At 44.0% G+C, this 24,355-nt stretch overlaps 1 protein-coding gene across 3 annotated transcripts in view; it reads left to right on the forward strand.

Moving 5' to 3' along the window:
• Window positions 1-978: 978 nt before the first annotated feature.
• The window catches only part of TANC1 (tetratricopeptide repeat, ankyrin repeat and coiled-coil containing 1), a 131,056-nt gene continuing 107,679 nt past the window's right edge, over window positions 979-24,355 (forward strand). For 2 of the 3 annotated variants that reach the window (XM_035132073.2, XM_035132091.2), the window contains exon 1: window positions 980-1,567. The gene's annotated coding sequence lies outside the window, so the exon portion shown is untranslated. Of the gene's footprint in view, window positions 1,568-24,355 lie in introns of all 3 variants that reach the window. The other variant, XM_060280045.1, reaches the window with a different exon arrangement.

Consider the following 24,355-nt stretch of genomic DNA (forward strand, 5'->3'; position numbering starts at 1 on the left):
TATAGGTCGTATCAAACAAACCACACAATCCTAAAAGTCTACTCAGAAGTAAGTTCTATTGAATTCAGTGGAGCTTACTCCCAGGTAAACTGGGTTAGGATTTCAGGCTTAGTCATACTCTGAGCAGACCTACTGAGATCAATAGTTTATACTTATGAGTATGGTTTAGTACGGAACAACTATGGATTTAACACATGCTTCGACACAGAATTAAAAGGGTGGGGAATGTGTCAAAAATACTGCTCACTTGCAAGGTTGCATTCAAAAATATTTCAACAAGTGCCTTCTCTTAAAAAAAAGTGTAATAACAGTACAATCTGTGCAGGTTTACTCAAAATACAGTGTATTCTTCAGAGTTGAATACTTACTCCCAAGCAAGTGTCTCTAGCTCAGCAGCCTGAGGACAAGAAACCCAACAGCCATCAATCACTTAACACAGACAAAAGAATATAAAGAGCTTAATGTTATGACAACGTTTGAAGATTCCTCTTTCACCAAATAGATTTTATTTTCGTATTATATATCAATAAAACCTTTTAAAATCCCCCTTGCTTTTAAATCCCAACGATTAAACAGTACTGTGATACTGTAAACCCCCCAGGTTAAAAAAAGGTAACCAATCCTGTGACCGACTGAAGGAGTGAACTCTTAACACGTAACAGCAGCAGCTTAAACAGTATGCAAGCCACGTTACACGCAATCCAAGTAAGGCAGGTAGGTAACAATATCACAGATGCAAGAGAGGACGCCGTTGCAACAAGCCCCGTATGAGCAGCTTTCTCGTGAGCACGGACAGGAGGGACAAAAAAAAAAAACAGCAGCCATGCAAGGCAACATTGATTAAGCACTTGTCCGCCACTATATTTATCCGGTCACTTCCGCGCGGAGGCGGCCTGATCCAAGCCCTTTACTCCAACCCTACCCCGCCGCCACCCCCACCTTTGACTCCAGGTTTGCATTTGCCGATCCGCGGGAAAGGAGGCGGGAATGCCAAAGGCCGGGTCTCCCCAGCCTGGCTTGCCCTGCAGTCCTGCTGAGCCCCCTTCCCGCTAATTGGTCCCAGATGGTTTTGCCTCTTTCCAAAGCAACAGGAACTTTGGCTACTCGAGGGGGTGGAGGGAAACAGAGGGAGAGAGAAGGAGGGGGCTGGTGCTGTTGGAAGCTGCTGGTAGGAACCGAGAGGAGAAGCAGAAAAATAAAAAAGGGAAGGGAAGGGGGGAGGTTGCCACGGTGAGTTGGCCGCGCCCAGTCCAGGGCTTGGCTCGCGCGCTTTGCAGGACGCTCAGCCCAGACCAGACGGCGTGTGTGGAGAGCAAGCGGGCCGAAACTGCGAGGCATCCATTGCAACCAGCCTGGGAAGCTCCCTCCCTTCCCCCCTGCGCGAGCCTGGCTGGCTGCTCCGAGGGAAAGGCGGCCTGAGGGGGAGAAATGCGGGAGGCGGGGACTGTTGCCCGCCTGCTTCCAATGAGCTCATCCTGCCTGGCTGGCGCTGCTGGAAGAGTCCCGCTCGGGACGCACACCGAGAGACCCTGAAGCGCCTCGGAGGCGCTGGACTCCCGGAGAAACGGTAAGGGCACCGGGGGAGAAGATAGGTGGTGGTGGTGGTGGTGCTTCCCCCCTCCCTCCGCCGCATCCCCACACGCGCCTGCCCTCGGTTTCGCATAGGGGTCCCTCCCCCGGTCTTTTAAAGGACGCTGCAAGAGGAAACAAAAGTGCGAGACGGAAGTTTCTGCCTAGGGAATATGCATGGGCATGTTTGGCGCAGGAGCCTCGGCTCCCTGCTGCACGAGCTGCTTCTCCCTCGGCGTGAGGGTCTAGTGGGTGGGGCGAACTAGGTAGGTGTTGGTGCTGGAGGAGGTGGGGGAAAGGCTGCCCCCGAGCCACGTCGAAGGCATTCGTGGGCACCGAGAGCTGGCATAGGCGGCGGGGGAAAGGGCCTGCGAAGGGGCAAGGGAGAGTCCGCCTGCCACTCGGGAGCAATAAAGAGCAGCCCGGGGGGGTCGTGCCTTGGTAGGAGGACAGGGTACGCACCGGGTATCGTGTGAAACTGGCGGTCACTCTGAGGGGCAATTGGGAATGTTCTCAAGGAGGCCTAAGGTAAGGCTGGTGCAATGGAGGAGGGTGTTGTAAGGGGCAGCCAGAGCCCTAAAAAGTGCCGCTGGGTCTGCGAATGTGTTTGTTCGAAAAGTAAATGGAAGGAGTAGGTAATGTTTGAAGATGGGTCACCTCACACGTGGTGATGATGTTCAGGAATGGGCGACGGTTCTCTATAGGAAAACGGGATACAGTCGGGAGTGACAGACGCGTGTGTGGCCTCTTGCTATATACCTGTGGGAAAATAGACTTGTGTGTGAATCGCACATGATGCGTGTGCATGTGTATTCCTGGACACAGGAGGGATGTCTTGTTATAGTGAAAAACTAGTTTGCATATCGTTATGTAGAGTCTTAATTCAGTGCTAGAATTTGTCAAGATTGTCTGAACATGTGCAGAGTGTCTTTCCTTTCACTAGTGAGCATGCAAGTCTCAAGACTGCGATGGTATGTGTGTGTGTGTATGTAGAAAAGACCCCCATAGAAGAAGGTTGGGTTAAGGGGCAGGGTCTTAAAATCTGAGAGAGAGAGAGAAGCTTCAGTGCCAAACATTGGTGGCTGCAGGGGTGCCAACTTGATAAAATATGGGGGGGGTAAGCCCCACCCCACATAATCGATCACATAACATGGTGCACAAACACCATTTGAATGGCAATGTGCATCAATTGGGGGGGGTGGGGCTGGATAGATATGGGGTCATCTCTCCTAAAAAAAACCCCACACATTTGGAGGAACACAAGCTTGGTGTAGTTGGGGAGGTAATACTAGGATGCCCAAAGAAGGGAAATATTACCGTAAGTTATTGTACTGCTTAGGAATGGAAATAGTTGAAATTTTTGTATGGGAAAAAATTATTTGGGGGAGCTGGGCGCATTTAAAAAAGAACTTTTGCATGAAAGAAACTTGATGCAGAAATGAGGGCTTGCTGGGCGTGGAAATGTGAGAGACAGAAACTTCATTTTGCGACACAGGAGCCATTTAACATTGGTTTCATCAAGTGCATGTCATCTGTAATTGAAAGAGAGAGGTAAAAACAGAGTGTAAGAGTCAGATGACATGTTTCTGCCTTGGTTGATTTGTTTCTTAACAATTGGAAGGATTGGGTGTGACAGAACTTCCCAGAAAAGGGTAGGTAGACTTTTTGGGACACTTTGTGAAAAGGTGTAGGCTGTTAAAGTTAGTCACTCTCACAGGCTAAGAACTGGCTGGTGGGTTCTCCTTTGTTCCAGGTCTGATCTAGAATATAACCTTTACTCTTCTATGGTGGTGAATAGCCCATTTCCTTGAATGATTTGAATGTGCAAGTTCTTCTGCTATAGATATCCCTAGTACTGTATTGTCCACCTTGCTTAGTCTTTCTCTGTATTTGTAGCACACAGTTGGCTTGAATAAGATCATTCTGAGGCCTCTTCCAGACCCTATAAGTCTTCTTTGCCTAGTGCTTCATCCCTTATTTGTATGGTGTATAAAGATCTCAAGTACCATTGGATAAAAGAAGAAGAACATTTTATGTGCTAACTTGATTTGTACTTTTCGTAACTCTGATTTTTTTTTTTAAATGGAACATCGCTTCCTGTTTTCTCTGTCTTGCCAGAGGGAAAGGGAGAGGCAGCCTTATCTTGCAGAGGATTTCTTTCCCAGCCATTCTTGCTTTTTGTTGCACAAACACAAAACTAGTGTTGTTAAATTCTGCTGTGTACATATTCACAATGGAGCATCACAGTAGTAGCAACCACTTTGAAACATAGTAAGAACCACATTTGAAAACTTTTCACAGCCAAACGTGCTTGCATACCATTAGTAGCCAATGAGGAATATGTAATAGGTTATAATCACCCTTTGCATTTATGTTTGCACAATTTGAACCTTTAAAGCATTTCCCATCTTATTACCTGAGGATTCCTTAAATGAGCTCTTGATGGGTGGGTTAGTACTGCCTCCAATTTTCAGATGAGGGTCTGAGTTGAGCGAAAATGGTTTGTGTGTAAGGCTACCTCATGAATTCATTAGTGAGAGCTTAACAGGAGACTTCGCAGTTTGCAGCGCAGTCAAAATGGGTTTGCAAACTTTTTTGTGTGGGAACAACATGGGAATGAGTGCTAAACCTCTGGAATTCTAGGAGAATAAAGTTAAAGTGTCTTTTGCTTCCATATGTAATATCAAATAAAACCCAAAAATTGCCAGGTAAGAAAATGCCAGCAGGGCCGTCTCAAGCCGGTCGGGCGCCCTGGCGCCGTGGTTGCAGAGATCGCACTGGCGCCCCCGCCCTCGTGGGCGGGTGCAGCGCACAGCATAGCTTCTACGCGGCTTCGTCGTGCAGCGCCCTCCTGCACGCAGCGCCACTGAGACTGCCCCTAGAGCCGGGCCTGAATGCCAGCAGAACGGAATAAAGTATGTCTGAATGCAGCCTATGATTAGCTTTCAGTTCAACAGTTGCTAATGGTGCCATACCAACTGGAGTACAGTATTAACATTTGTACGGGAATGTTTCCCTTCCTAATGCTGAGTATCACCAATGATACTGATGGTGCTGTCATAATAGGGCAGTTTCATGTGTAACCATGGCTCCATTCATTGACTTGTCTATGTGTACATGCCAATTAAGAGGCAAATAGCCACCAGGGGTGTTTCCTAATATTAATTTGTATATGAAGTAAGTGTATCTAAAACCATGAAGTTAATGAAGGTTAGAAGAAGGGGATTGCAATTTACTTACAGATTTCCCAAGTTTTGAGGCTATTTGAGGGGGAATTAGTTTTGCTCTTCAACCTGCTGCATCCAAATCTGTTGATACCCAAGGATTGATCCTAAAACCTAAGATAGTAGCCAGGACGGCAGACAACATATTCCTTAACTTGCGAATACATATCCCAAAAAAACCATGTTGAGAAATTAAATTTAAATTTATTTTAGACAACAGTGCAAAATCCGTACAAACTGTCTTATGGATCCAACTGTCGTGGATCATTAAGCAACACATAGTTTGGTGCATAAACCATTCTTCTGTGACACTGATGAAAATTTTCAAATAGTCTTGAAGCTTGAGAAATACCCCTGACTAATTCAGTGGCCTTTGCTGCTGTCTTCCCATTTCTTCATGCCATGTGACAGCTGGCAAAGCAACATTTCAGTAATATATTTGGAAGAAGAAAACTTTGCTGCTTGGCAAATGTATTTCTGTTTTACCAATAGGATAGTTGAAATTTCTTTCTAATAGTAGGGCTCTTTTGATTGCTAGGAGCAAAGGAACTTGCAGTTGCTATGAAGGTACTCATTATAGTACTCCTAAAATGCTTTACTCAACAAGTCCATTTGAAAAGTCTTGGGAGCAGATTTGACAGTGAACGTCAATTGTTTGCACAGTTTTCTGTCAGCCAGATGTTTTGTTTGCATTTTTAAAAAACAATAAAACCCTAGCATAATATCCAACTTGTAAAGGAAATAAATATGGTATCTTACATCCTTCAGAACTTCCTCTGAAGAATTGATTGCATTTTTTTTTAAAAAAAAACACATTATTTCTTCTTTCCATATACAGAACTATACCGAGTCTTTCCTAATTGCGGAGATTTGAGTATCAGTGGTGGGGAATTGGGTGTCATTATATTTATTTAAATCTATTATCGGAGAGCAAATGGCTAATAGTGAAAATTGCTGTTGGTATGTAGGGCAAGCCTATAACTTTGGCAGTGCCTATGGAGCTTAGCTTTTCTTGACGTTATAAAGTGCCAGTTGTTCTGCTTTCTTGGTTTAGCTAACCACTGGAATGTCCAAATGATGATAAATTAGGTCCACTGCAGAGCCAAAGCATACTTGGTTCCTTTCCAAACTTGCTAACTTCCCATAACTGCCTTTAGGAAAAGAGGCATTTTGTGTCTTTAACTGGAGTCTTGTACAGTCGATGCCATGGCAACTCCGAATTGGAGGGCATCACTTTAAAGTCAGCTGAGGAATCTGAACTCTTGGTGTGTGTGTGTGTGTGTGTGTGTGTGTGTGTGTGTGTGTGTGTGTGTGTGTTTAAAGATGGAGTTTAATATAATGTAAATCTCTTTCTGGGTTATATAGGATAAGCCATTTACTAGTCAATAGAGCATGACTTTTTACTATTTAAACACTGTTTCACAGGCAGTCTAGAAAGGGGAGGACTAAAAATATGGTCTGTTCCATTAGACTTTTATAGGTGATGGTGTCATTGCAGCTGTGACCAAATGGGAAAACAAACCTTTTGTATATGGCTAGCAATTATTGTAAAGGTGGGAGAACTTGTATGTTCTAAGGAGCATGCGCCAGGGATAGTGTGTATGTTGCGTATTCTGCACAGATATGGACTTTCTGTAAGATTGCCCTGTCATGGCTGGGACTAGAGTAGGCATCCCCAAACTGCGGCCCTCCAGATGTTTTGGCCTACAACTCCCATGATCCCTACCTAACAGGACCAGTGGTTGGGGAAGATGGGAATTGTAGTCCAAAACATCTGGAGGGCCGAAGTTCGGGGATGCCTGGACTAGAGGGTAAAGTGTCTGCCCTTGTTTCTAGTGTCTCTTGGTGCAGTATTTTAACTTTCATAGAAATTAGTCACATACATTTACATATTATCACATATATATTAATAGAGAACTCATCATACAAAGGCCAATCCTTATGTAACCAAAAACAGCATGATCCATATGCAAATGGGAGGCATTAGCACAGGCATCCCCAAACTGCGGCCTTCCAGATGTTTTGGCCTACAACTCCCATGATCCCTAGCTAACAGGACCAGTGGTTGGGGAAGATGGGAATTGTAGTCCAAAACATCTGGAGGGCCGAAGTTTGGGGATGCCTGCATTAGCAGGTTTGGAGGAAGCTTAAGGTTTGCAGAAGCACAAAGTATCTGTCAGGGGGACTCCCTACAGGGAGCCTCCCCCCATCATCCTGACCAGCACTTCTCCCAGCGACAGCACTAGCAGCGGGTCAGGGGAAAGCGGAATGGAAGGGGGAAGGCTCAGCAAGGCATCAGAGCCCTGGCAACACTCTGAAGAACAGACGGTGGAAGAAGGGCTCAGCGATGTATCGGAGCCCCTGCACCACTCTGACCATCTAGGGGAGGAGGGATGGCTCAGGGAGGCGTCGGAGCTCAGGCACCGTCCCAGCCAGCAAGGGGAAGAAGGGACACTGCTCTTTCCAGCGCCCGAATCGAGGCACGCGCTCAAACGCAGGGCGAAGGGGCAGCATTTTGGGATGCCCCGGTTATTATGCTGGCCCCGAAGCCGACGGGCGCCATTGCTGGGTTCTGAGAGTGACTAGGCGGGTCATGTTTTCTGCTATCTCTGCACTGTAAATAGTATGCACAATAAAACCTTTAAAGACACAATGGACTGGAGCATCTTTACTCGGGAGTAGCCGCAACAACTCCCTGATAGTAGGAAAAAAAGACCCAAACAGCCCAGTGAGGACTGAGCATGATTCGTAGCCACAAAATGCCAACTAAATGCCTGTTGTTGGTTACACACTGCAACCTTTTATTTCAGGTCCCTCTTGTTGTTTCTTAATTAATTAGTATGCTGTTTTGCTGCGTCAATGTGCCCAAAGTGGCTCACAGCAGAAGGAACAACAGTGCAATAATTTGTTATTGATTGGACCTTTTTATGGATTCTGTAATTTTTATTGCTTTATTTTATTGATCCCTGCTGTGGGATTAAAATAGTCAACGAAGGGCTGGTTATAAATACTCAGAAATAAAAAGAAAAACAACAAATGCATTTCAAAGCATCATTTCTATCCCTGTCTTATACAGGGATAACTTACTAAAGTAAAGTTAGCCTCCCAATCCTGAACATGCGAGGATTGAAATACTTTATGCTGCATGAACAGTGGGGGGGGGGGGTTTCCATGGCCGCCAAGGTATTTAGCAGCCTGGTGGGACACAGACTTCTTCCCCCTCTGCCACTCTGGCATTGTCCTGGCCGGAAATGAGGTAAATTGTTGGCTGCAGAGATCAACTCCCAAGACTAGCTTTAAAGGCATTGCTTGCAGCGTCGTACAGAAAGCTGATGTTTGTGGGCATCAGCCTAAGGAAGCATAATAAAATGCCATACAGTGTAGTATTGCATGACGGACATGTAGTTAGTGGCTTTCGCATATTATGACTGCCTAGTGGGAAGCCTTTCTAACGGTGATCTATGTTTCTAGTTTCTAGTTTCTAACGGTGATCTATGTTTCTAGTTTTCATGGTCGTGAATATAATAAGCCTATTTGATCCTTGTTTATTTTATACCCAGGCCTTGGTTCCTAAAATAAGGAAGTTCACAGAAGTAGTAAAGTTTCCTATCCCATTCTCTGCACTGCCACCCCCTGAAAATCCGCTCCAGAGGGTCTCGGGACTCCCCCTGGAATGGGATGGTTGAACTGCCTCAAATGAGGTGTATGTCTTCTCTCTCCCGTGTCCTTCGATAGAACCTGCAGAGAGGCTTTTCAAGGGGCTCAAGTGGGGGACGTGGGCACTGGAAATTTTCCTTCTGTGAACTTACTTAACTTACTTTAGAATCTATCCTTATACGTCTGTGAATTCTGAGAAAGAATAGTTGGACTTGCTATGTACTAAAATCCATTTGTTACGGAATGTTGCTCACGGTGTTTATTTATTTGGAGTTAGCCGTTACTGATTATCATAGAAGACTACAGGCAACTCCCCGTTTCTTGCAAGGGTTGCATTCCAGGTCAAAGTGCATGTTGGTGGATCACGCATAAGCCTGCTCCATTCCACCCTCTTCTGGGTCCAAATGACCTGCGTGTCAGCAGTTGCGCATCAATTGGACGTGGCTAAAATGGTTGCCACCCGTACTGTGTTCCTGCAGATGATAGGCAGATGTAATACAGGCTTTGAATATCAAAATCCTCTGGGTGAAAAATCCTTTTGGTGTTTCGCCAGGTGCTGAACAAGTGGCTCATTGCTGAATAATGTGACTTGTTTCGTAATTTTAAAAATGATATTTAGATAACAACATAACTTACTGTTAATGTTCCATTCTAAATGGATGTATGCGATTTGTAAGGCAGAAATAGTTAATAGATTAACACCGCATCACAGTCCTCCATGCGCCAGTAACGGTTTAGATTTGGAAATCTGTCTGTGGACAAACGGCGGCTCCCTCGGCCTGAAAAGTGAGATGTGCGCCACACCCCATAGTCGCCTTTGACTGGACTTAACTGTCCAGGGGTCCTTTACCTTTACATGCCAGTATATGTCTACTCAGAAGTAAATCTAATTGAGTTCCTAAGGTGCTTATTCCCAGGTAAATGGGGATTGTGTTGTAGCTATCTTGCATTTCTTTGAAGAAATGGGATAGAAAGTTTATAAATAAATAACCAAAGGCTCCAATCCTAAACACACTTACTAGGGAGTTAGTTTCGTTGAATGTAATATTTCCAAGTAAATATGCATTTGTGCTGCAAATACCTAAAGCTTTAGTTGGTTGTTGTTAAAATGTCATTGGAAGTGAGGATTGTTCCATCACTGATGCAAACCCACACATGAAAGGAGTCAGTGAAATGAAATATATCCCCCAGAATGCACCCCTACATCAGTCAAAGGCAACTATGGGATGTGGCGCTCATCTCGCTTTTCAGACTGAGGGAGCCGGCGTTTATCCACAGACAGGTCAGGTCATGTGGCCAGCAAGACTAAACGGCTTCTGGCGCAACAGGACACCGAGACGGAAGCCAGAGCGCACAGAAACACCATTTACCTTCCTGCTGCAGCAGTACCTCTTTATCTACTTGCACTGGTGTGCTTTCGAACTCCTAGGCTGGCAGGAGCTGGGACAGAGCAATGGGAGCCTACCACTGTCGCACGGATTCAAACCACTGACCTTCCAATCAGCAAGCCCAAGAGGCTCAGTGGTTTAGACCACAGTGCCACCCGTGTTCCCTACATCACCATGCATACAACAGACAAGGCAACAGTGCCGCCATTCCAGCCCCCTTAGTGCCGCAATCAGTAGTGACCCTGCTACTGCCCAGGTATTCCTCCAGGTGAGGGTTCACAGCCCCTTACGCAACATAAAAGCACTTTCTACAGTGGCTCAACAGAGACAGCAAAGGAACCAGTGCTATATTAGGGTGCTTTCATCTGTTGTATAACAGCTTGTAAAGTACCAGAGCCTGTCTGGAGCAGATAGGTTTTCAACACCACGGAGGTACAGTACAGCTGTGAACAACATCCCCACTGCTGCTGATCACAGGATGGGTCTCCCTCCTAGCTGGCATTGAACTGGGTGCAGGATAAATCTTGTGTGTGATCATAGATTGAAGGTGCATTGGATTTGGTGTAAATGTACTCTTGTCCTGGGCTGCCCATGTCCCGTTTAAGCCATTCTGCCAGCATATATAATGTGTTTTGTTGGTATATATTTTGTGACATCAGCTTATCTGGCATTCTGGGGCTTCTGCCAAATCCTGCTACCCCTCAACCAGCAGAACCTCAGTACGGAATTGCACCTTTATGTGAGTGATGACACAAAATGTTGTGACAGGTTATCTGTTCTTCTGTGGATTCAGAGGAGAAAAAAACCCCTGTATCCTCCCCTCCCCCAATTGATCTGCTTACCTCAGAATTTTATTGTCATAGCTTACTTTAACAGCCTGCACCTTCTGATTTTCTCTTTCACAGTTTTGACAGGCTCTGGAAATCATGCTTTGCAATTTTACATTTTTGATATTGGCTGCCTAAATAGCCAAATATAAGTAATTTCTTTATAATGTTTTCCCCACATAGTCTAATCTGTTCTCCGGCACTGCAGTTATTTGTAAAATATGCTATACTTTGGTTTGGTGACATCATGACACAGCAATTGGTGCATCTCCCCTTGGTATTTTTACAGTAATCATAACCCCAACCCCAGTAGCTGTGATCTCAGAAATTGTTGTGGCTGTGCTTGTATAAGTGTTGGGTCCATATTAAAGCTTCTCCGTGTGGGTGCACAATTTTGTGGAGAAATTAAAGATCACTTGTTTGTGCAAACCGGCCCTACTAAACTGTCTACCAGATCAAGAGAATATTCCCTATTGTTAATAGGGGTAGGCACTATATGTAGTGTAAACACATTGGAAGGCACAAGTGCGTCAAACATGTTGCCAGCCCTTTGTTTCTAAAAATTTATGTGTTAACCCTTTTGATACAGCTGTGTTTGTATAGAGGCATCTTAAACTGCAGCTCCTAAATCTACACTCTGTGTAGGGGAGGATTAGCCTCCTCATGTAAGTACTGTATGTGAGAACTCTGCTCCTCTGAGTTTTGGTTTCACATGGGTAATATCACCCTCTGAAGATACATATTTGGGGGAAATTTCCTCTTGTGCACTTTCCCCAAATACTTAGTTGCTATCATCTGTGTGTGTGTGTGTGTGTGTGTGTGTGTAATACAACCACACACAGGTAACGTCTCATCTATTGGATATGTGAGCAAGAAGGAAGCATGTTTGAATTAGGACAGTTTATGGCTTCATTTTGACTTCAGTGGAATGTTGGGCGCAGCTTTGACAGTAATTTCACATAAATTAGCGGCATGCCCTCAACCAGTTTTCTGGGTGGCTTGCAAATGAAATCTGATTAAAGCCAAAACATTAAAAGCTTTAAGGTGTGATATAAAAACATGCAGCTTCAGATACAAGAAATGCAGAGTGGTATAAAGAATACAAAGTAGTATAAGAATGGCCAGATGAGATAAAACAGGTCAGATTTAAAAGCTTGATAAAATAAGGTCTTTGGTCGTCAGGGTGCCACCACAAAGAAGGCCCTTTTCCCTATATAGCCTCATGCTAGAGCTTAGGTTGTGGTAATGTTAGGCTCACAAAATGGCTGGCCAAATGCACCTTATGATGGGATGGTGTTTTTATTTTAAAAAATCCACTTGGCAGTAAATATTGATACTTTGCTTATAATTTATAATGCCCGAACTCAAAACATTGTTCCTGCTTTGTTTTAGATAGCAAAGCAGGCTCTAATTCAGTTGCATGAACTCGTGTCTATTTGTGCTGGAATTGAAATTGAAAGTAATATATCCAGTAATGCAATGTAGGTCTGCATCTGGCTGAAAGTAATGCACTGGTGGCAAGTGAAGTAAGATTTGCATATGAATGGGCATCTGCTTGCACGAATTGAAAGGAAATTTCATCTGAATGTAAATGCTGCCTATCTATGTGCATTACTTTAAATTGGATGTGCATTTGGATACACATCTAAATGCAGGCAGCCGTGTGCAACTAGAGCGGGAATATATTTTATAGAAAGTTATGGACTTGGTTTTAGGAGAATGACAGTGCAGTCCTATACATGTCTACTTGGGAATAAGTCCAATTGAGTTCTGTGAAATTTACTCCCAGGTAAGTGAACATAGGTTTGCAACTTGTGAGTAGGTTGGCAGTATAACTGTATTATGGTCAACTATTTTGAATTAGTTTGTTTTTAAGAGATACTTAATGTAAGTGAAATTAATCAGCCCAAATTTTAAAAACCTCAGAGAAAAAGAATAAACTATTTCCCTATTTTTATCATGCTTCCTATTCTAGACACAGTCCTTAGCCACTTTTCTGGTTCCCTTGGCAAGTATGTACAAGTCTGGTTAGACTGGTTAGTGGCTTGTGTACTTGAAGGAGGAGGCTTCCGAGTCACCTTGGAAGCAGTAATAGGTATATTGTGTACACAAGGAACATCTCACGCATGTTATGTAATGTGCCCATAGTGCTTCCAGTCTCCCAATCCGACTTCTCAGAATATTCACACCATGGCCGTTGTGTCCATGCCCCATAGGGTAGATAGTTGAGGCCAGGATGGGCTGTGCAGCATATACATAGCCTGTTTCAAGTTTTCTGGCATTTTGCAAACATGAACTTTTGTTCTTTGGCTTCCTTGTTCTCAACAGCAGTGTGCTGGAATAAAATATTATTTGCCTTACGATTCCAGACTGGAATCACTGACAGCCATAATGATGTGCCTTAAAAACACATCTGCAAAGTTTTCTTCACTACTGTGCTTGGCTAGCGTCCACCTGTTGCTGTATTTAGGTTTCAGCATTGGTGATGTTGTGTTTGTTTTTCTTTTATATAAAAACTCAGTGGAACTGCTAACATGGTTGAGCTTCCTAGGCTCACTCAGCTATGGCTTTCCTTCATTGTGTCTAGTCTACAATGGTGATTTGAAGGCACCCACTTCTGGCTACATATGAGCCACTTAGGGGGGCTGCTGTGTTACTTCTGAAATTCAAATGGTGCATCTTCTCATTTTTTAAAAAAAATTAATTTAGTAGCTGCAGGAAGATGAAAAGCATCCTTGATAAGAGCCTTAAAGGGAAGGGGGAAATGCACAAGGATCCACATTTCCCTTTTTGAAATTCTCTTGACAGAAACTGGCCCTTCGAAACACCCACACAATGGCCAAGCAAGGTCAACAGGAAAGCTGCACCAAGAGCCCAGTTGAGCTTGGGCTTAAGTTCTGGGGGTCTGTACCTTGTGCTGGACCAAAGGGACAGGGCATGGATCCTGTAGATGTGCCAACCACCTTGCTGTTACCTGGATTTTGCTGGAAATGCAGCCAGGTTGGTAGGTACCCTTTATCCATAAGGCCTGGTTCGCTTTGCCTTTTAGGGAACCACAATGCTGGGGTGCAGAAGGTGTAACATTGGAGACTGGCTGCCAGAAACCCTCATTTGAGGCCTACCAACAGCTGCTAACAAAAATCCAGGCCTTTAAATATTTTTCAAAACCTTTTTCTTGGAGCACCTTCTTAATTCATTGCTCTGGCTGGCTCCCAGTTAGTGTATACAGCAGAACATGCCCCACAATAATTTGCTCATGCAAGTATGTGGCATAGTCGGGATGCTTCTTCAGCAATTTCAACTTGCTGGAGGAAGAGGAAGGTGAAATTGAAGGGGGGCAGAGTTGTCTGAGCCTTGCCTGTCTATTTCTGGGTTCTCCCTCGTGTCACCCACCCTGCTGGGCTTTTGACAACTAAGAGAATTGCCCACCCCTGGTAATGGCATTCTGCTACATAGCTGCTTGCTGTGAGTCTTCTGTTTGCACATCTAAGGTCAGCAGGAATGTGGATGAAGTTACAGGGCCTCTCATTCCTTGCGTGGTGTTGATCTTCATTAGGTCGAAACATTTTGCATTGTTATGTGCCTTCCAAATTTGCCACACAGTGTGCTATGTGATGGCATTTTAGCACAAGTCCTGTCACAAGGATCTTGGAGACAAGAGACATGTCTCTCTAACTTTCTTATTTGTATAGCACCCACTGCATTTTGTCAACATCTATTTTAAAACACTTAAAATAGACATCTGTGGCATGCTGCAACCTGAAGAAAGGTGTGCTCGGTGCATTTCCAACATAGGTAAGTCTACCTCAGTTTAGAGGGGAAAACACTCCTCATCAAAAGTCTGTTTAAAGGCACTGCCAGTATAGGTCTGTATTTTATTTTGCATGCCAGCTGTGAAAAGCTTTTAATTACTAAAAAAATGAAAAAAATGAAAGCCTTGCTGGTTTTGATTAGGTATGAATTACTTTAGCTTTGTGTTGCTTGCTTTGAATTCTATAAAAAATTCTCCAATCTGAAGTCTTGTTTTTCTGCCTTTGACTAAAATAAAAGGTTTAATAGGGCTTTGAAACAAAAGGGTTGGAGAGCATCTAAGTTATCATATGATAAGAGTTGACCATGGCAGATCCAACTCTTTTTCTCCTTCCTTTTCCTCATGTGAAAAGGAAGCTCTCTCAAAATAAAATTTTCAGTACTGTACATTTGAAGAGGTATTTAATAAACCACGAATAATGTGCTTTTGCTTCAGATGCAGATTTTTGACTATTTTGGGGCTGATTGGGGCCATCCCATAGAATGGAATAAGATTTTGCTTGTTCTTGCCCTGCTGTTTATATGGGAATGTAAGTTGTCCCACATATATAAAATCCAACATGCACAAGTTTTTAATTGCTCTGCTGGTTTCCATGTAAAGTCCAGGTAAATTACTGCATGCCTATGCCTTTGTGTTCACCCATGTAGGCTGACCCATGTAGGATGCGCAAAGCTGATGGGCAGGATATTACTCAGCTCCATTCAGCAGCCTGGATCCAGCCCAAAGTACTGTCTGAACCAGCCTACAGAATGACATGTGTAAATGTTGAGGGTGAAGTCTTGTGCTTGAGATGATAAATACAGTTTAAAAGAACAGGCTCAGATGTTTTCAAGTTTCTAGTCAAACCTGTAATGTAACACTTAATCCCTTCCTCTAGTTGGGTATGTGACTCTTAGATTTTTATTTTCCGAACACCACGATGGGAAATGTTAAATAAATATTAAACTCTACTTGCTTTTGGAATAACAGAGTAGTTTTCCGTTTCCTATTCTTTGGGAGATATTGACAGTTCAAAAGAGCGGAATGTGAGTTATATATGTAGATTAGATACATGAAATCTGGAATCCTTTCCCCTCTGCGTAAGATTCTGCCTTCTGGAGAATTTTTGAGACCAAAGGCATTGAGGCACACTTAGGAGTCAGTTCTACGGAACTCAAGATTGACTTCTAAGTGGGAATAGTGGTGAAAGAGAAGGAACTCCCCCAAATAGTACAATCCCTTATCTTCTCAGTACAGTACTGTATAAAGGTGGGAATTATGTGGAGTCACTGTAAATTCAGAGTTGCTTCTCAGGCAGCTCTGGACCTTACCTTGTTGCCAACTTCATCAGTAGAAGGAACATGTTCAGCACAACCATACATAATTTACAGCCTCATATGCCACTGAGGAGATGTAGAACCAGACTGAAGGTGGTGGTGGAGTATTGTTTTGGCTGCTACTTCCTTGAGATTCAGGCCCCAATTTCACCATTCTGGTCCTATGTTTCTTGCTTACAAGTTAGAACAGTTACAGCATCTCTTAATTCAGATGGTTTGCATATTTTCTAATTACCATGAACTGTGGTTAAACTTGAGATGGTACATTGTGTGCCTATTTTAAAAAGAATTCTGTTGTAAGGGGGAGAAAAATGAACATAAAGAAACATAAGGCTGCATTCTGCCTCGACAGCTCTGTCAAGAACACCCACATGTCAGATGGACTGTCATGTTCCCATCTGAGCTGCGAGAAAGCTACTTGTGCCACCAGTGGCTGATTTCGTGCCTTCAAAACAGCCAGTAGTGTGTGGTTTCTTTGCCAGTTCCCTTGGAAGGTTGGACTTGGAGATATGGTTTAGAGAAAAAGAATGGAAAAATAAAATTCATCTTCTAGTCTTAATTTTAGGAACCCAGGTGTTAATTTAAAATTTTAATTTACCTTTCTTCATATATTGGCCTTGTTCACAAGTCACAGTAAGGTTATGTAAGCCAACAACAAACTGTGGCTACTGATCTTGGCTTATTAGGGAACCGATAATGATCTCAGGTTTGGAAGTCACAAGAAAACAAGCTTCATTGTGGCATCCTATTTTCTTTTCTTCTGCTTGAGTTACTGGGGAAGGGTCACTGAGAGCAGCTGGGTGGCATGCAACAGTATAGTGTTTGTGCTCAAGAAACCATGGTTAGCCAGAAAGCCTTGCTTATTGTGATACGTGAATGTGGCCAGTAGATCCAAACTTGGATTGCAATTTATAAAAGCAGCCACTAGTTACAAGACTAAAAACATAATTGTCGTATTCAGCCAGCGTGGTGTAGTGGTTAAGAGTGATGGACTCGTAATCTGGTGAACCAGGGCTCGCTTCCCCACTCCTCCACATGCAGCTGCTGGGTGACCTTGGGCTAGTCACACTTCTCTGAAGTCTCTCAGCCTCACTCATCTCACAGAGTGTTTGTTGTGGGGGAGGAAGGGAAAGGAGATTGTTAGCCGCTTTGAGACTCCTTAAGTGGAGTGAAAGGCGGGATATCAAGTCCAAACATCTCCTCCTCCTCTTCTTCTAGTATACCATAGTATAAATAAAAACACTGAAATTGCAACACCCAGCATGCTTGAAAAAGCAGCATGTTCACAGACCTCCTAAGGATGACAGCAGATTGTGACAAGTGCACCACCTGGGTTGGCTATAGCAACACTTCATTAAAAAGCCTTGTGACTTATAGTCTCCAGTCCTATTTTTTAATTGGAATGGAGGAGAGTCCCTCGACAGCATCTAAGTAGGTGAAAAGATTCACACCAGAGTAAGTACAGGATCCAAACCATTAGGCTCAGAAGGTGAGCAGCAACCAGTTGTTTTAGTAGGGAAGTATTTTACCCTTTTCTGGAAGGGGGGGGGGAATGAATTAATCAGATTTTGACTCTCATCCACAGATTTCTGAAAATCTTATTGTCACTCTCCCTGCTTGGGTTCCCAGCGAGCTAGAGAAATCTAGCAGCCCCCACAAATCACACACCTACAAACGACACATTATCCGCAATCCCCTTCTCATCCACCTACTTTCTGTAACCAGTATAGTCAAGATTACTTGATTAATGTTCTACCATTTCTGTTACTCGTGATGATGTGTGTCTATGTCGACATACGGATAGGCTTGCCATGTGCGTGTTATGGAACTGGCAGCCACCTTTGGGACTTTAGACTTGTTATTTTAGGGGAAGTGTATAGTATACAGTGTATAAAGGGTCCAGGCAAATCCATTTAAGTATCCTCTGTATCCTATTTCTATACTAATAATGTCAACAGATTTCTGCCAGAATTTATACCTTCTAAGTATAAATACTTTCTACTGTGAGTTGCCTATTAGAAATAATAAAAAAACGTCTGTCAAAGTCTACTGATTGAAGAGGCTTGTGGGTGGAGGGTGTTGTGGTGTTGTCTTGCATGTTGTATGGGCAGTGACTTGTGCTGGGGGGGGGCATGTCTCTGTTGCTGTCTCTGTGGAGGCAGCATATGGGTGTTGGTATCAGCACAGTTCCTGGTTGGTGGGTACTGGCAGAGTTTCTAGGGATGCTCTAGATATGTCTACTGTTTTTATACCATTTTTATATTGTCTGGCTCTGTGTGTGTTTCCCCTTCCTCAGCTGGGACACATTGCATAAGCTGGGTTGGTTCTGCCAGCCTAATAGTGGTATGCCTTACTGCTCTAATGTAATAGGATTGTACTATAATAATTATCTGAGGCCCTTCTTCGTGTGCCTGCTCCAGTCCAGAGGGTGGCAACATGATAAAGGGCCTTTTCTGTGGTGGCTCCCCATTTGTGGAATGCTCTCACCAGGGAGGCTTACTCGCATCTTCATTACATATCATCATGCACAAGGCAAAACCGTTTCTCTTTAATCAGGCCTTTGACTGATTAAAGGACATTACTATGTCCTTTTAAATGTTTTGTGGAGGGGGAATGTTTTTGATTTGTCTTTGTTTCTGTTTTTATTATGTATTTTGTGTTCTTGTTTTGTATTTTTATGTTGTGAACTGCCCTGTGATCTTCAGCTGAAGGGCAGTATAAATACTAATACTAATATCCTTCAGGCTCCTCTTAAAGTTTCATATGCACCTATTATATTTGTTTTTGGCTTTGAAATACTTAATTAAGGTGTCTCAACATATCTGGCAAAGCTTGTGCAAGGCACTGTAGGAAAAACAAAGAACAAGCTGTTGACAAAACAAATGCTACCGGTACTTTAATTTAAAAAGTAAAATTGGTGAAATTAGCTTGATACATTTATGATTTTTTTTTCTTTTTGGCCCAATGCATGGGCTGAAATCCAAATAATTCCTTTCAGGTGCATGCAAAAGGGTTTCTGAAGGTCCCCCCACCCCCTCTTTCAGCTATGGCTGCCTGATTGTATGAGCAATAGTTTTTTAATCTGCAGGAGTTGGACGAAACCGCTTAACTACAGTGCCCATCATCTCTGACTATTGGCTGTGCTGAGGGTAGTTGGAGTCCAACAATATCTGGAGAACCACAGGTTCCCTATAAACGGTCAGCTTCTGTTGTGATTGTGGCCCTTCCTTTCCAATTCCATTTGAAAGAGGGATCTGGGTTCTCATATGTTGTGTGTCTAGTGTTTTGAGGGCTTAGTTTAATTTTTGTAGGGGAACTTATTTAAATTTTGAGCATTCTACAGAGCAAAGTCATATACACATGTTGAAGTCTTAATCTAAAGCTGAATTTGAAAAAAAAAATAGAAAAGAAAAAGCCATATCCTAGCCTCTTCTGTACACTGAACTTTAACATTTACAAAATAAGTCTGAGCCCCTTCCCAGGAGAAAAAAAGGCTTTGACTTCATGTCTCCCGTGTGAAATATTTGCAGAATGTTAAATAATTTTTTTAACTTGACTCTTCTTCTGCAAGGAATGGAGAATACTTGTAATTTTAGGCAAGAAAATGCTCTGCTTAATGTCTCATTCTATCACCAACAAGATGAACAAAATTATTTTTGGAGAGAATTTGTTGAGGGTAGATGTGTCCAGTTTCTACAGAAGGAGGGAAATAACATGGGCACAGAGATAAGAGTGCTTAGTATTGGGTAATGTCTTTAAATAAGACATTAAGTAATGCAATCTGGGAGTGATAAATTATGTTTGAAGTGCTTGGAACACGCTTCATTACTAGTACTGAAAGTGCTCCTTAGGGTAGAATCAAGTGTGAGTCTTTACTGTAAAATCTGCTCCCATAAATGGTACCTTCCACCTTCAGATTCCTTTGAGAATTCATCATAGCCTATGCTGGGCTGGACTGCATCACTCATTTTAGGCCCTGAAAGAATTCAAAAAGAATTTCAAAGTCTGATAAAGAGCATAATCGTATGTCCACTAATGAATCTACAGGTTTTCCTCTGTGTATACCTGGGTGGTTAACTTCTCTGTTCCGTGTCTTTGAGAGAGACTGTGTTAATGCAGTCATATTTTTTTAAAGGAAGGTACACTTGTGCCGCCTACCCTGGGAATTTAAGAACAAATTTCATATGATAAATTTTATAAAAAAAGCTCTGATTTGTTAGACACCAAAAAGCCTGCCTTTGGAATATAAGAACAAATGCCATATGATAACTTTTATAAAAAGCTGGGTGTGATTTGTTAAACTCCTGAAATGAAAACTGCAGTCAAAACACCAGTACTATAAAAAACCAACAACTGTTTTTCTGAACAGTTTTGCTTTAAAAAGGAAAAAAAACTGTCCCTGTTAATGGGCCAGATTTTTGTGTGGAAAGATGGCCCACCCTTCCTGAAAGGTTGATGAATGTGTAAGACAATCTTTGTGGCAGAACGTTTTATGTTGGGTAAATACGGTAGTTGTCTGTATTGCCCAACCCTGCTGTTCTCTACAAATCCACTTCAGGGTATTCTACATATTGAGCTATCTTCTAGAGCAGGCATCCCCAAACTTCGGGCCTCCAGATGTTTTGGACTACAATTCCCATCATCCCTGACCACTGGTCCTGTTAGCTAGGGATCATGGGAGTTGTAGGCCAAAACATCTGGAGGGCCGCAGTTTGGGGATGCCTGTTCTAGAGGGGTCTGCTTTCATTGCTGGTTGTTACTAGTAAAATGCCTATCATTATGTCAGGTAGTGTACATTCTTAGCTGTTGATAAGAGCCAGGCTACTTGGTTTGTCTCACTGCAACAGTGCTCCAAAATACCACAACACCCCCCCCCAATAGCAGTGAATAGTTAAGTGTGCTCTGAGGCATGTAATAAAAGTTCAGCTTACTACCCGTCTCTGATGATCCAATGCAGTGAGAATTAATCCTGCTCATTTCTACATTCTCAACTCTTCATTTGCATCTTCCATCCCCAAAAAAGCTATGTAGACACCCTGGCAGCACAGAACTGCACAACTGCAGAACTTCAGGGGATTTGTAGTTAACACACGTATTACGCTGACCTCAGCAGAGGTTATTCAGGGTACCATGCAGGGTTCTGGCTGGAAAATTCATGGGAGCTGTACTTGGATGTTGCTTTAGCAGCAGTCAATCCTAGACTGAGCCTTAAAATGAGGTAGCTGCTCTTCCACTGAACGGGGCCTTGTAATTTTGAGGGACTCAGCCTGCTTTAGCAGTCATTGACTCCAATGGAATTGGAGGCCACTGTGGTTATACTAGAGCTTCTGAGCTGGAGTCCTCTGAGCCAGAGAAGTACAATGTGATGTTCTGTGGCCGGAAAAGTACTAGCACCACAAGCTTGTCTTACAGAGGTGCTTCCAGTTGCTCAGGTGCTTCTGGGGCTGGCCCTGAGGGCAATTCCTTCTTCCACTTGCTTCTTCCGACCTCATCCCCTGAAGTAGGTCATGACTGCTACCCCATTTCCCACTTTGCTGTGTCCTGGAGTAGCTGGACATACCAGTTACCTTTGGTTCGTTACATTCTCCGTACCTCAGATGAATTTGCTAGCCTTCCTTTGATGGACTCAGAAAATGACAGGCGTAAATGCCATTGGTATGCATGGTGCTTTTTATATCATAAGAAGAAAAGAAAAAGGCAGGTCCCTGGTCTAAGGAATTTCCAATTTAATTAAAAGTCTCTATTTGGAAAGAAAACAGAGGGGAAAGGATGAGCATGAACAAATTACACGTGCTTAGACTTGGTTGCAGTTGGGAATAGTCAGTGCTTTGTGACTTGCAATCTTGTCCTAGCATTCCCCCGAAAACAAAAGCAGCTAGTTTGGCATGGTGCCTAAAACCTAACAGAGCATGACTGACTAGGAAGAAGGACAGAGAGTTAACATCGTACTGGGAATTAGCAGCTCATAGTTATAGGGTTGCCGTGTTGCAAAAAGTAATTTTTTTAAGGAACCCACCAAAATTGTTGAGTTTTCTGGGGAAAACCTCACCCCCAAATAGTGATTTTATGCTTTTGGAGCTGTTTCCACTGCTTTTTCCATCAGGAAAAAGGACATGTCAGGAATTTCACATGGTTACTTTGAGAGTAGGACAAGATTGGCTGCCATCTAGGCATCCCTTTCTGTACTTTTAGTAATTTCTTGAGGGGTATCAGTCAGTTGTAGAAAATAGGCAAAGTTTGTTGCAGAAGCTTTCATTAGCCACAGTCAGTTGTGTGTGACACATACAGAAACACAGCTATTTTGATGGGGAGTGAATTTGAAAACTTGTAGTTTGAACTGAGACAAATGTTATTTAACACAATATGTACTAGTTGGCTTACTAGTGCCAGGTTTTCTGTGTTATCAACAACCATTTTGTGACTCATCACTGCAAGTTACGTAAATGATCACTGTTTGTACCTTTCTGCATTTCATTCTACATTTTCATCTGACCTCACTGTTTACAGCGCTGCCGCCCCTCCCGCAAAAGCACAATGTGTGTGTATGTATACATATGTGGGTCTGAGAGTTAGTCTGTATCTTATTTGTGGATCACATCCATGTCTGTTGGATTGATTGAATTTGTTCATCGGTTTATCTTGCCCAGGGCAACCCAAAGCTTGTTTGCAACCAAACAAATGAACAGGCAAAAAACCCCACATTATATACATTAAAACCAAGAGGAAACAATGAATGGATTAAAAACATTCCACCCACTTCTAAAAGACCACAGATACCGTGTTTCCCCTTTTTTAAGACACCGCCTTATAACTTTTTTTCCTCAAAAAAACACACGGTGGCTTATTTTCAGGGGGTGTCTTTTTTTTTTTTAAGTGCTGGTACAACTGGGTCCCACTGGCTCAGGACACTCGGCGCTCTCTTCCGCGCACATTATAAACACCACACTCTAGCCAACTGAGCTCTCCAGGTTTTACTGTCAACCAGGCTGGCAGCAGCTCTCCAGGATTTCAAACTTGGGGGTACCTGGGGGTTAAACCTGGGATCCTTTTGCATACAGATGCTTCCTCCAGCCTGGATAGATGGAACCAAGAAATGGACACAGCCAGATCATAGCTGTCAAATTCTCCCTTTTCTTAAGGGAAATTCCCTTATGCTGAATAGGCTTCCTCGCGAGAAAAGGGAAAACTTGACAGCTATGATTCCAGCGTAGATTCCAGCGTAGTGCTTAAAGGGTATATATGCCTATACCTTTTGTGTTCTCGTGAGGCTGTTTGCATTGTTCCATCCCTGCAGGTGATACACAATACAAATAATCTCCAACTAGTTGTATAACAGACTCTTGAAGCTGCATTCTCATTGGAACGGCTGAGTCTTTTAAAAATAGCACCCACCTTTGCGAATGCCCCTCTGGTGGTGTCTTCCCCATGGTCCAGTGGTTTGTAATATGTTACAGAACTGAGTTATGAACTAGGACGTCCACAGCTAAGATAAGGTGCACTGAACTTGAGCTGTTTGTTTGCTGGTGGTAAGGAGTGTGGGGATAGAGTAAAGGTAAAGGTAAAGGTAAAGGGACCCCTGACCATTAGGTCCAGTCATGACCAGCTTGTGTTGTGGCACTCATCTCGCGTTACTGGCCACAGGGCCGGCTCTAGGTAGAGTCCCGGTGGCGTGAGGGGGACGAGGCTTGGGCCATGCCCCTGGCGCGCGCGCAACCCCGACTGACGGACCACCTGAGGGAAGGGAGGGATGAAAGGGGAGGAGGGGGAGGGGAGCAGCTTTGGCCCTCAGTGAGGAGGCCGGGGCGGCTGAATGATGAGCCGAAGCGTAACCTTTTCTCTGTGGGGGGGGGGAGACGCGCGCGCTAACACACAGAGACGCGCACACACACACACACAGAGAGAGAGAGGCGCGCACGCACACACCGACACACCGAGAGAGAGACGCATGGGGGATAGAGAAAGAGACGCGCGCACACACACACGCGCACACACACACACACAGAGACGGACGCACAGGGAGAGAAAGAAAGAGACGCGCGCACACACAGAGAGAGAGTGCGGCTGCAGCGCTGACAAAGCACGAAGCAGCGCTGCACTTAGGGGACGATGGCCAGGGAGGGGGGCTGCGGGGTCGAGGCGATGTGTGAAAGGGAGGGATGGCGAGGAAGAAGTGGGGAATGAACTGATCGGGGCTTTAACATGCCCGCACGCGCAAAAGGGAGGCTCGGAATGTGGAGATCGGTTCTGGCTGCTTCTCTTAAAGTGCGTAAGCAACGAGCCTCTCTCTCTTTCCTCCTGCCGCTCGTGCCCTTGGTGCTCCGTGCGGCGCTGCTTCACGCTTTGTCAGCGCTGCAGCCGCCACCGCTTCCGGGCACCCACCCGACCCCGCAGGCTTCCTCCTCCTGCCGCGGCCAGCATTGCAGGAGCTGGGTCCTGCTGGCTGGTGCTCCGTGCGGCACTGCTGCACGCTTTATCGGCACTGCAGCAGCCACCGCCGCTTCCAGGCACTGACCCGACCTGGCAGGCTTCCTCCTCCTGTCGCGGCCGGCATGCTGGGTCCTGC

Source organism: Zootoca vivipara, chromosome 1 (assembly GCF_963506605.1).
Source record: "Zootoca vivipara chromosome 1, rZooViv1.1, whole genome shotgun sequence".
Classification (NCBI taxonomy): Eukaryota; Metazoa; Chordata; class Lepidosauria; order Squamata; family Lacertidae; genus Zootoca; species Zootoca vivipara.